Consider the following 14,410-nt stretch of genomic DNA (forward strand, 5'->3'; position numbering starts at 1 on the left):
TAGCACTCAAAATGCTTGAATTCTTTTCAGAGAACATCATTATTACGAACATGGGGTAATGTGGTCAGGTTTTTGTGTATTTTCCAAAATTATCTCGGAAATTCTCCCCCTGCAATGCAGGGAATATGGTTGTTGTTTCCCCTGTTGGCTTCAGCAGGTCAGGGAGATGGCTCTTTCGCACCAGACTGGTTCATTTGATGATATTTCAACTGACCCAAGACAAGGCATATACACATAAGGCCTAAAAAAAAAATATGTTTGTTTCCTGTAACCCGACCGACCGTAAGTTTTTACCGCCGACCGCAATTTTTTTTTTGGGCTGAAATTCGAGATTCTGATCATATCTTTATTGATTATAGGGATAATTTAGTTGCACCCGACCTCGTCGCGCATAGTCACGAACGTTCCTGGTTCTGTCGACATGAAACAACATGGCGAAAAGCCTGTTTGTCGGTAGACTCGAGGTTCCGGGTTTTCACCCGCGAAAATCGAGAAGTTTTCTTTGATGCATATCGAGTTCAAAAGTTCTGCCCCTAGTCAATCAAAATCTCGGTGAATTTCAATACTGTTCGCCGCCACAAGCGGAAGTATGGCAGTAGGCGGAGCGTCATATACTAATTAGCTACTGACAGATGTCAATCACGCCACGCGCCGGCTGACACGTGGTTATCTCGCGGTTTGTATTTAGTACTTCATTATGAAAGGTGTTTATTGATCAAGGTGTAAACGTTAATTGATAAACAATTCGTAGAAGAGCAGTCTATTATCATGTTTGTACCACTTGTTCAGGGGTCACGCTGTCGGTTGCACTTGAGCCATTTGCGACAAAAGATTAATTGCGGCCCCGAAAATCTCTAATTGGCAAAAACGGCCCGAAGCTATGTCTGTCTGCAAAACTATGAACTTTGCCTGTTACACAATATTTACTGAACGAAAGGAATCACTGTAGAAAAAAAACTTGTATGAACAGCATCTGTTATTTAAAGGCGGGAGCAAATTTTCAACAATTTTATTTGATTAGTAATTTAAGTTATTACAGGCCTCGATCTTAGCGGTGGACCGTTGGACCGACGCAACCAAAATCGGCAGGTCCACTATCAAAAGTTGGGTAGACCGACTGTCAACCAATTTTCAGTCACGGTCTGCAAATAAAATAAAACCCTTAAAAGTGGAAAAATAGGGGTGATGGGGGGTGGGGGATCGTACCCATATCGGCGAATTCACAAAACGAAAGTTGATTTTGCCTTAGTACGGCATTCTACAGTTATAAGCATTGGCGAGTTTATGGGCTATTTTCATAGACAAAACTCCAACACCACTCATTGAGTATACTCAAATAAATTGCCGAACGGTCACGTCTTCACTCAGGAAAGATTCCATTTGTATTCATAAAGGTGAGTGACAGTCGAGTCAACTCCCAAGAGTGAGTGACTGTTAAGGGAGGTCCTGGGGACCCTTGAGTGTTTCTCAAGGTCTCATAATGTAAGTTTAGATGATAAATTTACAATATTTAATTAATTTGAAGGTAAGATAACAGTGTCATTTAAAAGCGAAAGTTCATATTTGTGCAAGGTATTTTGGAAAAAATATATTTAGTTCTTTTTTTTAAATACATGTTGTTGAGGACGACGAAAACGTAAAATTACCCAACAAATTAAAAGACTGTTGAATTAATAAAAACGGTTAAAGATAGATACAGGAAATCAAATATACATCAACTAAACCTAATCTGACGGGGCTCATCAGTCACTCTCAGAAACACACGTCTTAGTAACTAATATTTACATTTCACAACCCTAGATATCGGTTATTTTTTCTTCTTCAATAATTCATACTGAAAAAATATAACAATTTAATGTCATGAAGAACCCATCATTACGGAAACATTTATTTTATAAAAGATATGAGCCGCGCCATGAGAAAACCAACATAGTACGTTTGCTGTCTGGTCAGGATCTATGCTGAGAATAGAGAAACTATTAGCGAACCGCATGGATCATGACCTGACTGCGCCGATGCGCAGGCTGGTCTGGATCCATGCTGGTGGCAAATTCATTAGTCAATCCAAAAAAAAAAAAACACATGTCCTAGTAACAAATATTTACAAGCCTAGATATCTGAAAATTCATACTGAAAAATATAAATATTTCCCTCCGACTTAATGTGTCATTAAAAAAAAAACAATATTCACCAAATCTCATTCGAAAACATTTATTTCACAAATGATATATATGTAATGACTGGAATTTACGTGGAATGGCTTTCGGAAACACCAACAGTTAAAGGCACGAGTATTATTCAGTTGTAATAAAATCTCAATACAGCGGGAAAAAAACTCATGTATTTTTAAGTATAAATTTTATTCTACTAACATGACTAATAATACTAATATTAATACGTTATATAAAACAAATAGACGGACAGACGAACATTCAGACAGGCAATAAAACGACAACTTCCGACTTGGCAAATAGATCTGCAAAAATAACGATTAACACTTTTGCATACCTTTGATGTTATTGTCATATATACCGTTATAATCCTATAAATATATTGTGTACAATGAAACCAATACTTGAGTTACCCTTCCGAAAGTTAAGATTGAGTGGAATTTATGAATATGACATTCGACTTCCACTCACACTCCCGCAAGGTCTACTCGAGGCCTACTTGAGTGATACTTACCCAAGTTTGAGTCAAGTGTGAGTTTGAGTGGCGGCTATGAATATGGCCCAAAGTCAGGATAGCACGAATGGACTACTCCACCGATCAGGTGAGTGGTTTTTACGTGGTAACTTTACCAAATTGAGTAATTACATCAGGCAAAATTACCTGGATGACTGGTATTTACCCGCGAATCGTAAAAATATCAAAACGTCATGCTGGTAATTTTCCATTCCACAAGCACGTGCGCCCTACGTAATACTTAATTTACATCGCAGTTACTTTTGACACAAAAAACGCGCGTAGTGCATTCATTTTTTAATATATTCGCTTCAGATATTCAACACCGCTTGAGAACTAATACAGTTTGAATTCTATAACAATTTTAATAAGATATCGACAGGAATGTAGGCAAAATTCTTTTAAAACGATCAAATTTTCATAATATAATGTTTTGTAAAATTTCAAACAGCGCGATCTTGATTATTTCCTTTTTAAAGTAAATAAACGGTACATACTATGGTAAAAAAATTCAGACTTTTGACCAGGAAGTACAAAAAAACACAATTAAAAAATCTTAAATAATGAAAAAGCGGCAGCAATTTAAATACATGGAGTAAAACGATTTTTTGGCAAGCAGATTTCTGTTAGCAAGGCAGAATAGGTTACGTGACCTCATGAACGTAAATAGAAATGTGGTTTTAAAATGAGGCAGTATGATGTCGTTGCGATTTTTAACAAGTTTTAAATGAGTCTTCGTACATATATTTTTTGACACAACACTTTGTTAGATATTCTTCTCAAACAATAATGTAAATTTCTTGAGGGCAAATAGGTCAGTATCGTTCACGATCTGACACATTTACATGTCAGTTTATTCGGGATATTGCACATTCGCTTTTAAAAAATTAAAGAAAAAACTTTTTTACTGATTTCTTCTCAGCAATTAAAGGAATCGAGAAAGTACGATCAGACAGTGATGTGTCACATGGCGCGAAAACATGACGTATTGCAATGACAATCTCGTGGAAACTATACCGCTTTGATCTCCACTGCAGATGCCACAATAACCGACACACTTCTTTTAGCTCTTTGAGGGGGTGTTAATTGATGATGAAAACGAGGACACTTTTCAAAATAATTATTTTTCGGGATAACAGATTGCTACAGTCTTCCATTTTTAATTATTTGAAATAAGTCCTGTTTCTTTGAGTCATATGAAGTTATGACGTCTACAGCATCACAATTTATGAGATAGAATTGGAGGTCCACTAAAGTCTGAGCAGGTCTACTAGATTTTAGCAGTTGGTGAACCTGCTGGCAACTGCTGAAGAAAGTTAAGGTTGAGGCCTGATTAGGCAGTTAATTGGCGATAATAAGGTTACTAAACACTGAAATGTTTTGACACCTACTAAAAAAAAAAATTAAAAAAAAAAAAAAAAATTCCCTACTTACCGACCCCCATTTTTTTCAGCATGTTACAGGAAACAAACATATTTTTTTTTTATGCCTAAGCCTATGATAAATGTAGATATAATTTTAGAAGATGATAATTAAGTTTGAGATTTTAGGGTAGCAACAACCACCACTTCTTTATAAGTTTTGTTTGCAAGCTAGCTAGATGAAAATTATGTTTTTGGACTCTTATACTTGTATGAATGACAAATCAATATTTTTTGTGCCCCCGCATGAGTGGTGGGGGCATATAGATTTGGTCTTGTCCGTGTGTCCGTCCGTCCATGCATCCGTCCGTCCGAAGTTCGTGACGCGCCTAGCTCGAAAAGTATTTGATATAAATTGATGAAACCTTGCATGAGTCTTTATCATGATATGAACTTGCGCACCTCCTATTTTTCGTCTGGCTCCACTTCCTATTTTCAGAGTTACGGCCCCTGAAATAGTCAAAAATGCACATTTTGACCTTGTGACACACCTAGCTCAAAAAGTATTTGATATAGATTCATGAAACTTTGCATGAGTCTTAATCATGATATGAACTTGCGCACCTCCTATTTTTCATCTGGCTTCACCCTCTATTTTCAGAGTTATGGCCCCTGAAATAGTCAAAAATACACATTTTCACCTTGTGACATATGCCTAGCTCAAAAAGTATTTGATATAGATTCATGAAACCTTGCATGAGTCTTAATCATGATATGAACTTGCGCACCTCCTATTTTTGTGCCCCCCCCCCCCCCCCCATGAGTGGTGGGGGCATATAGATTTGCTCTTATCCGTGCGTCCGTCCGAAGTTCGTGACATCTTAGCTCAAAAAGTATTTGATATAAATTAATGAAATCTTGCATAAGTCTTTATATTGATATGAACTTGTGCACCTTCTATTCTTTGTCTGGCTCTGCCCCCTAATTTTAGAGTTATGGCCCCTGAAATAGTCAAAAATGCACATTTTCACCTTGTGACACGTCTAGCGCAAAAAGTATTTGATAAAGATTCATGAATCCTTGCATGAGTCTTAATCATGATATGAACTTGGGCACCTCCTATTTTTCATCTGGGTCCGCCCCCTATTTCTAGAGTTATGGCCCCTGAAATAGTCAAAAAATGCACATTTTCACCTAATTATGTGCCTCACTCAAAAATTACTTAATGTAAATTCATGAAACCTTGCTTGAGTCTTTATCATAATGTGACCTTGCAGAATTGGCATTCTTCTTGAGAATTTTAGCATTTATTACAGAGTTATGGCCCTTGAAATAGCTAAAATAGTGGGTTTTTTGTTTGTGATGCTCATAGCTCAAAAAGTATATGGTATAGAATAATGAATCCATTTCATAAATTTTTTTTGAGGCTATACCCCATTAAGACTGCAAACATTTGAATGATTCCCCTTATTTGTGACAAATGTACCAGTGGGGGGCACACCCTGTGTCCTACAGACACATTCTAGTTTGTTGTAGATTTTGGCAACATTGCAGAAGTGTCCACAGCTCATTGCACTTTTTCTGCTATATGTATTTGATTTATTTTAATATGACTTACTTATCTGCTACAAAGGAAGATTTCCCTAATTTCTCTAGAGAGATTATGAACCCATTTAATAACAAACTGAAGTTGAAATTTTAGATCCATTTTAATACATGGTGCTTTGGTGCTTTCACTTTGGAGAACTGTGTATAATTTCAAATCTGCACACTTTTAAGTGTTAAAAATCATATGGTATTTAGAATACCATCTATGCAACACAACAAGGTATGCTTGAAGAGCGAATGCAAGGATTTCAAATTTTTTGTGTGGACACGTCTTTCTTTCCTGTGGTTATTGCTAATTTGGGACTGGGGGGGGGGGGGGGAATATGCTCTCAGTATAAGTTGAACCCAGCAAAAAAATGTTGTATTTGATGTGATGTTTTATTGTGTATTTCAAGAAAATCATTTTTTCTCTCAGGTTAACAGTCAGCTTCAGTAGCTTTATCCAGCTGAAGAGGTGTATAATCTTACAAGAAGTTTGGAAACTTACAGCACAGACATGCAGCCACTGAGCAAACACTAGTTAAGGTATGGCATGTCAGCAGTAACATGGTTTATGAAGTAGAGACAAAATGAGTGCAACATGTTTGAAGCAGAAACATTTTGGAAACTTACAGCACAGACATGCAGCCACTGAACAGACACTAGTAAAGGTATGGCATGTCAGCAGTGACATTATTTATGAAGTAGAGACAAAATGAGTGCAACATGTTTGAAGCAGAAACATTTTGGAAACTTACAGCACAGACATGCAGCCACTGAGCAGACACGAGTAAAGGTATGGCATGTCAGCAGTAACATTGTTTATGAAGTAGAGACAAAATGAGTGCAACACATGTTTGAAGCAGAAACATTTTGAAGTATAGTAAGAATAACTACATGACATGTCAACAGTAGAAACATGTATCAAACAGAAACAATATAAATATGCCATATAGAAAATCCAACTTTTAAAAGAGACAAGGTTAGAGTGCCACAAAAGAATAAAAAGAATGTAAAACTTTGTATCAAAGTCAAAATGAGTTGCACAACATGTTAGTAGCAGAAATATGAACACTAAGCAGGGGCTGAACATAAACATCTCATGACAGAGGTAAGCATAAGAACACTAAACAATGGCCAAGTGAAAATGACACATGACAGATGCAGAAATATGAACACAAAGTAGAGGCCAAACCCAAACTCTACATGGCAAGTAAATCGTGTCAGAGCAGAAGCAAGACATGTACACTGAAAGAAAGAAAAGAGAAACTGTTGTAAGTTTCAGTAGTAGCTATATCTAGGTAAGTGAAGTGCAGTTTTGTAAATGGCATGTGAAATAACTGAGAAATGATAACATGAGTGTTGAGTCTAAAGATGTGTCATAGGGGCCATATAAACATCAAAAATTCATTATGGAAATACCTGGATCTATCCGTGATATTTTCAACAACAAATATATATATATATATATATATATATATATATATATATATATATATATATATATATATATTGCATACTAAAAGAGGTACTGACTTCGATTGAAAGCATTATAAGTAAAGGGTGAATACCTCAAATCGCACACTTTTAATATTGGTATTGGAGATCAGCATTTTTGACACAAAACGATTTCAACAATTAGCTCTGTTTTGCGAACTTCAGCATGCGATGATAACATTGAAGTTTTAAAGGCAGATTTTTTTTTCCGTTTATAAAACAAGCATTATTTTTACATGCTGCAAATTGGCATAGGTGGTAATATCCATGTTTTTAAAGCTACTTTCCAAAGAACACTTAATTTTGTTACAGAAAAAATTGTTGCATGTGGCAAGTTAATTTTGTTTTCAATAGTGAAAACATGCGAACTGTTAATATCAGCATATTATCAAAGATTTTTATGGGAAATACCAGGAAATCATTAACTTTTTCAGATAAAGTAGCACATTTAATCTTGGCGCATGTGCAGACATCTATTTTCTGATGTAAAGAACTGTCCTGATGTTAGACAAAAACAATTAACAAATATATGGGAAAATAATTAATACTTCACAAACAAAACATACAAGATATGGTCAAATCTGCATTTGCTGATTGTTTACATCTAAGGATTTTTTTATGTATTGGAAAATCCGAGGAGAATTTACTATACTTTCAGTTTCACATTCTAGAAACAGGTTTTAGTACACCATGAAAAACATATTAGATGTAACAGTTGCAATGTGCATAGTCTGAGATATAAATGCTTGCAATTCCATGGAAGATGACTTTCAGATGGAACGGCTCTAGACAAATATATTTACTTGTGTTATCAGGTATAATGAACGAACATTTTGATATAGTACAACAATGATGCCTGCCAGCCTGCCCGCCTGCTTTCCCCATACGCCCCAACTCTCCTCATTCCCTTGACACAACTGAATGAAACTTCATGCAAGTGATCAGTAAAAACCATGTAAGGTTCTTTGGAAAAAAATATTTGCAGACTTATGGGACTTAGTTTTAAGTTGCTATACTATATACATAGAGTCTGCATATGCAGTCTTGTGCACGCATATAATCTCCTGAACCCATGCATACGATTTAAATGAAACTTCACACAAGTGATCAGTAGTAACCCAAGTTGTGCGTGGTGCATTATATGTTCTTTCAGAAAAAAAATTTCTTCAAAGTTATAGCACTTTGTTTTTTGTTAATATACTATATACATACAGTCTGCATATGCAATCATGTGTGCACCTAATCTCCTGAAATCTTGCACACAATTTAATGAAACTTTACAAAAGTGATCGGCACCAACCCTAGTTGTTACTTTCTTTTAAATAATTATTCTACAGAGTTATGGGACTTTGTTGAAGTGAATCCTGCTTTTTCATATATTGGCAAGAAAACTACATAAATTATGCATTTTATGGTGCTTTTCCTGTAATGACGGTATGTTAACTTTGTTAATATAAAATTACATATTGGCGTCATGTTTTAATGATGGCAGACACGCACAAAATTTTTATGTTGAACTGTGTTTCATTGATCTGTAGTCAAAATATTCTGCAACCAATGAAAATGCTTTCATCAGAGCGTGAATGAATTTCTTTTCTGTACGACCATGACTAGCCTTAAGATGTTTGAAGTCATGATATTTTTCATTTCAATTTCCTAACATTCTGTTTTTGTAGGCAACAGATGTTAATGTTTACTCACTAAAAGGCTGATGATGCTTTGTCTTATTCTGGTGAAAAGGAATTGTTTGCTTAAACCTTCGACTACCCATACTTGTAGCAGAAAATAAAATATTTGTATTGTGTATTTTCAGGATGCTATCATTTAGGCGTAAAAAATAATTGTTTGTTTCCGGCATGTTTTATGGCCTTGGAGAATATTTTTTCAACTTTTCAACAAAAAGTTGCAAAACTGCACTTTTTATGCTTTAAACATGGCCAGTGATGTTAGAAATCAACTTACTGATGCTCTAAAGGCATAACCCGCTTATTTGTATTCATTTTTTGACACAAAAATAATTTCCGAAAAGTCTCCTTTAATAAAAAAAATTTTTTTTTAGGCCTTAGTTTGGGCTCATACATACGGTATGAACATCGAAAACTGCAGTGACAGCGAATCATTAACAGTGCAGTGACAGTATGAACAATGTACGGATGGTGCAGTAATGGTGAACAGATGATGGTGTGGTGACAGTATGAATAATCAAAAAATGTATTAACAGTAAACAGCCGATAGTGCGATGACAGTATGAACAACATATAGTGCAGTAATGGTGAACAGTCGATAGTGTGATGACAATATGAACAATCAAAAGTGTAGAACAATCAAAAGTGTAGTAACAGTAAACAGCTGATGGTGCAGTGACAGCAGTAATTGTGGAGAGTTGATAGTGTGATGACAGTATGAACAACTGATAGTACAGTTAATGGTGAACAGTTGATAGTGTGATGACAGTATGAACAACTGATAGTGCAGTAATGGTGAACCATTGATAGTGCGATGACAGTATGAACAACAGATAGTGCAGCAGTATCATAAACAGTGGATTTTTTGTAATGACAGTATGAACAGTGGATTAGATACAGTGAAAGTGTTAACAATGGATAATGCAGTGACAACATGTACTGGATTACATGCATTGATAGTATGAACATTAGGTGCATTGACAGTATAACAGTGAATAAGGTTCACTGGCAGTATAAAGCACGGATTTAATTTAATAGTATGACAGTATTAACAGTGGATTAGGTGCACTGGCAGTATAAGCAACAGATGAGGTGCATGAGCTTTATAAACTGCAGATTTAAGCTACATTGGTAGTAAAACCTCTGGGTCTTGTGGATTAGGTGTAAAGATTGTACACAAAAATTTTTGATCTATAGGAGAGAATGAAATATGGCAGATTGTCTGACGTTTATAGTCAAAAAAGGGGAAATTTACAATGTACAAAGAAGCTATTAATGTTTTGGCTTAGAAAGACAGTCATCATTGGTTAGCAGTATGTATACAGTTGATCATCTAATTGGTGAGTGATGCAGTTATTATATATTATATATGATAATGTCAGTGTTGCCGTTTTCAACACATTTACATATTATAAAGTTTATACTGCTGATATTTTTTTGTGTATTTGAGAATAACTGCAGTTTTTGTACATACATGTAAAAATGCTTATTTTCAGTAAGACGAGTCATGACAGTGCATTATAACTTTCATGATCAAATACACTAAGAAGTCTAGCTGTTCCTATATTTTATAGGATAAAGTTATTTGAACATGTTTATTCAATTCTAACAACACAAATGATTTGCATTTTACAGTACTTCATTTTCAGTGTAATTCCTCATTCGAGTCATATGCTGTTACAATTTACCCCTTAGTTAGGAAGTGTTGCACTAAGCCAATGGAACTTGTAGAAACTTGTTTTTTAACAGAATTTTGAGAAGTATTTATAAACTAGTAATCTAACAGCTCGCAAACTATTTATTAACAGAATCATCAACTTTTTTGTATGACATCATACTTTATGTCATTCTTTTATCACTTCTCTGCTAAATCATAACTGAGCAAATTCACGTGTAGAGATCAAAATGTGATTTACGGTCTTGCACATAAGTCAGTACAACATTTTATCATGGTAATGTTTTTGAAATGTTGTTTATAACCATTTGGTCCTAGAATAATTCGTATGTAAGGGAACAGAAGTGGAATCTCTTACGTTACAATCGTAGGGGGTAAAATATATCAGCCAACAATATTTTATCGAAGATTCTTATATTGGCAGTTTGCTATTTCTTTATAAAGCAATTAATGCGTGTTGTGTTAGAATTAATAACATCATTTCTAGTCTTCCTCTATTCTCAATTTCTAGTCTTCCTCTATTCTCAATAAAACTGTCAGTAATAAGACATTCCTGAAAAATGACCAATTATTTTATAAGATCAGATAGAACTGAGAATGGAATTGGACCACACTAAGTTTTATTTTAGGCAAGTTGTAAATGATGATTTATATTGTCTGAATATTAATTTACAAGTTTCATAAATAATTGTGATGAATGATTATGAATGAATTTAGATGATGATTGATGAATGACATAGCTGTAGGAGCGAGTTTAACTTTGTGGGGGCCAAACCTTTGACTGGGGGAGGCGGGGTGGGGGCAACGGATTCCCCGTACATTCATGACAAAGCCTTGTCCATGGTCCAAAGGCCCCCTCAAGCCCCTGTGTTTAAGCAACCATTGAGTTATTCTGATGATACGCATATGACTAGCCACTGAACAGTCTTCAGCTTGTAACTTAATCGGTCAAAATATATATTATACTAATCAAATGTGCCATTTTTTTTACATTCTTCTGTTGAAGCCCTAGACTACAATCAAATAGCGTTGCATTTGTCTAATTGTGATATAAAGTTGTGGAAATATTATTTCCCTTGAATGGACAATGAAAAACGTAAATAACATTACTTTTACATGCGTAAACACTTAAAACAGGCTACAGTAAATACTTACATCGTTTTTGCAGACCCTCAAACTGAAACTGTAGTGATTGCACTCAGTATCATATTTCTTTTATAAAATGCAATCAAACAATCCTTGGTGCGTACAGGTTTCAATACTCACCTTACGGAAAGAGACAAGTCAGAATGCAGGGAAAGGCCATATGTAAATCAAGAATCAGGTTGAAAAGAATTATATGATACCAAGTAAATGTTATATTAGACTGCAAGTTGTATCTCTTTTCCAAAATATTGATGGGGCCAAACTATAGTTTTGGCCCCCCTATCCTAGCTTTCGGTGAGCTACTGTGACCGGTCTGGCATCTGTTGTGCCTTGTTCGTTGTGCGTCGTCCGGCAACTTTTGCCTTGTGAACACTCTAGAGGCCACATTTGTGACCCAATGATCTCTTGGTCGAAGTTTGAAACTTGGTCATGTGGGGTCAAAAACTAGGTCAGTAGGCCAGATCCAAGGAAAAGCTTGTGAACACTCCTAGAGGCCACAGTTGTGACCGAATATTTATGAAACTTGGTCAGAATGTTTGTCTTGATGATTTATAGGTCAAGTTTGAATCTTGGTCATATTGGGTCAAAAACTAGGTCACTAGGTCAGATCAAAGGAAATTATTTTCAACACTAGAGACCACAATTTAAGTTTGAAACTCATGGGAATTAGTCAGAATGTTTGTTTTGATGATCTCTAGGTCAAGTTCGAAACTGGGTCATGTGGGGTCAAAAACTAGGTCACCTTGTCAAATCAAAGGAAAAGCTTGTGAACACTCTAGAGGCCACAATTGTAACCAGATCTTTATGAAATTTAGTCAGAATGTTTGTCTTGACGATCTTAAGGTCAAGTTCAACTCTTGGTCATGCGGGGTCAAAAACTAGGTCAGTAGGCCAGATCAACTCTGGTGTGGATGTATAGGGCCATCATGGCCCTCTTTGTTTTAATACTAAATTGCATTATCAAAAAGAATAGGATTCAGCAAATTATACACACTCATTGATTACAACTCTAACGGTGCAGATCAAAGACACAAATAATGTGCCTTAGTGTAGCGCTTATTTTCCACTTCGCCTTATCTGCCACCTTAAGCATGTAGCACACACTTAATGCAGACAAGTATTAAAATTATTGTCCGTGTGACTGCTTAAGTAAAAGGCTGTAAAATACAGCTATCTGCAGCCTTTATTATAATACTAGGTGATAATATGATCAATAAGCCGTTTATTAACCAGGTTTTCAACGAAAACCTGAGTTATTAGATTGGGTTAGATGTCGGTCGGGCGGGCAGCGGGGGCGGCGGCGTCAAACTGGTGTTTCCGGTCAATAACTTTTGTTTCGGTAAAGATATTTGAATAAAACTTGGTATGTATGTAGCTTATATCAAGACAAAGGCTGGGATTGATTTTGGGGTTTCTGGGGTCAAGGTCAAGGTCACTGTTACTTAAAATAGAAAAAGAGTTTCCGGTCAATAACTTTTGTTTCGGTAAAGATATTTGAATAAAACTTGGTATGTATGTAGCTTATATCAAGACAAAGGCTGGGGTTTCTGGGGTCAGGGTCACTGTTACTTAAAATAGAAAAAGGGTTTCCGGTCAATAACTTAACTTAGGAATGAGCTTGATGAAACTTGGTGTATAGAAAACTTATATTAAGTTGTAGCTTGGGATTGATTTTGGGGTTTCTGGGATCAAGGTCAAGGTCATTGTTACTAAAAATAGGGTTAGGGTTAGGTTAGGGTTAGGGTTAGCATATCTTCTACATGCATGGAGGGATTTTGATGAAAGTTGGCACAATTGTTCACCATCATGAGACGGAGTGTCATGCGCAAGAACCATGTCCCTAGGTCTAAGGTCAATGTCACACTTAGAGGTCAAAGGATACAAGAATGAAAACTTTGTCCGGAGCATATCTTCTTCATGCATAGAGGGATTTTGAAGTAACTTGGCACAATTATACACCATCATGAGACGAAGTGTCTTGCGCAGTTCCCTTCTTTAGAATTACTTCCCTTTGTTGTTACTATAAATAGCTTATATTGTAACTTTTTCATTACTAGACGTAGGGAAAAATCGAGACCACTTTTCTGTAGTACAACATGCATGTTACATCCAATTTTTAGGTGTATTTTGATCAATCTCTACCTGGTAAGGATTTCTGTGTGGACTTAAAAAAAAAATTTTGTATTTTTTTTTTTTGTTTTTTTTTTTTTTTTTTTTTAAGATTAACTTCCCTTAGTTGTTACTATAAAGAACTTATATTGTAACTTTTTTTATAATTGACCGTAGGGAAAAACCAAGACCACTTTTCTGTGGTACAACATAGTTGTTACTTTCTAATTTTAGGTGTATTTTAAGGTATCTCTACCTGGTAAGGAGTTTTTTTGTGAACTTAGGAAAACAAAAGAATTACAATGATTACTAAACAACCACAAAATTAAAATTACATCTGCAAATACAGGTGCTAGAGTAAAGAAATTTGCTGTGACGGGCGTATATTGTGACATTCTGGCACTCTTGTTTATTCTTATGAAAAGTGTTGAAAACCTGGTTTCGTGGCATTGCCGCGTTTCTTGTATCTAACATTATTCTAACTTGAAATGGCCAAAGACAACAAAAGAAATTGAACAATAAGAAATTTTGAGTTAAATACGTAGCAAAGGGTTGTCATTGATCAAACAAACATGAGAGCTCTTTATCGGTCCCCAGTCAGGCTAGTAAAAAGTAATGCGCGTGACTACAATTAAGCTGACGATAAGCCGGGCACTTAGATTAAT

This window comes from Mercenaria mercenaria, chromosome 5, assembly GCF_021730395.1.
Source record: "Mercenaria mercenaria strain notata chromosome 5, MADL_Memer_1, whole genome shotgun sequence".
Lineage (NCBI taxonomy): Eukaryota > Metazoa > Mollusca > Bivalvia > Venerida > Veneridae > Mercenaria > Mercenaria mercenaria.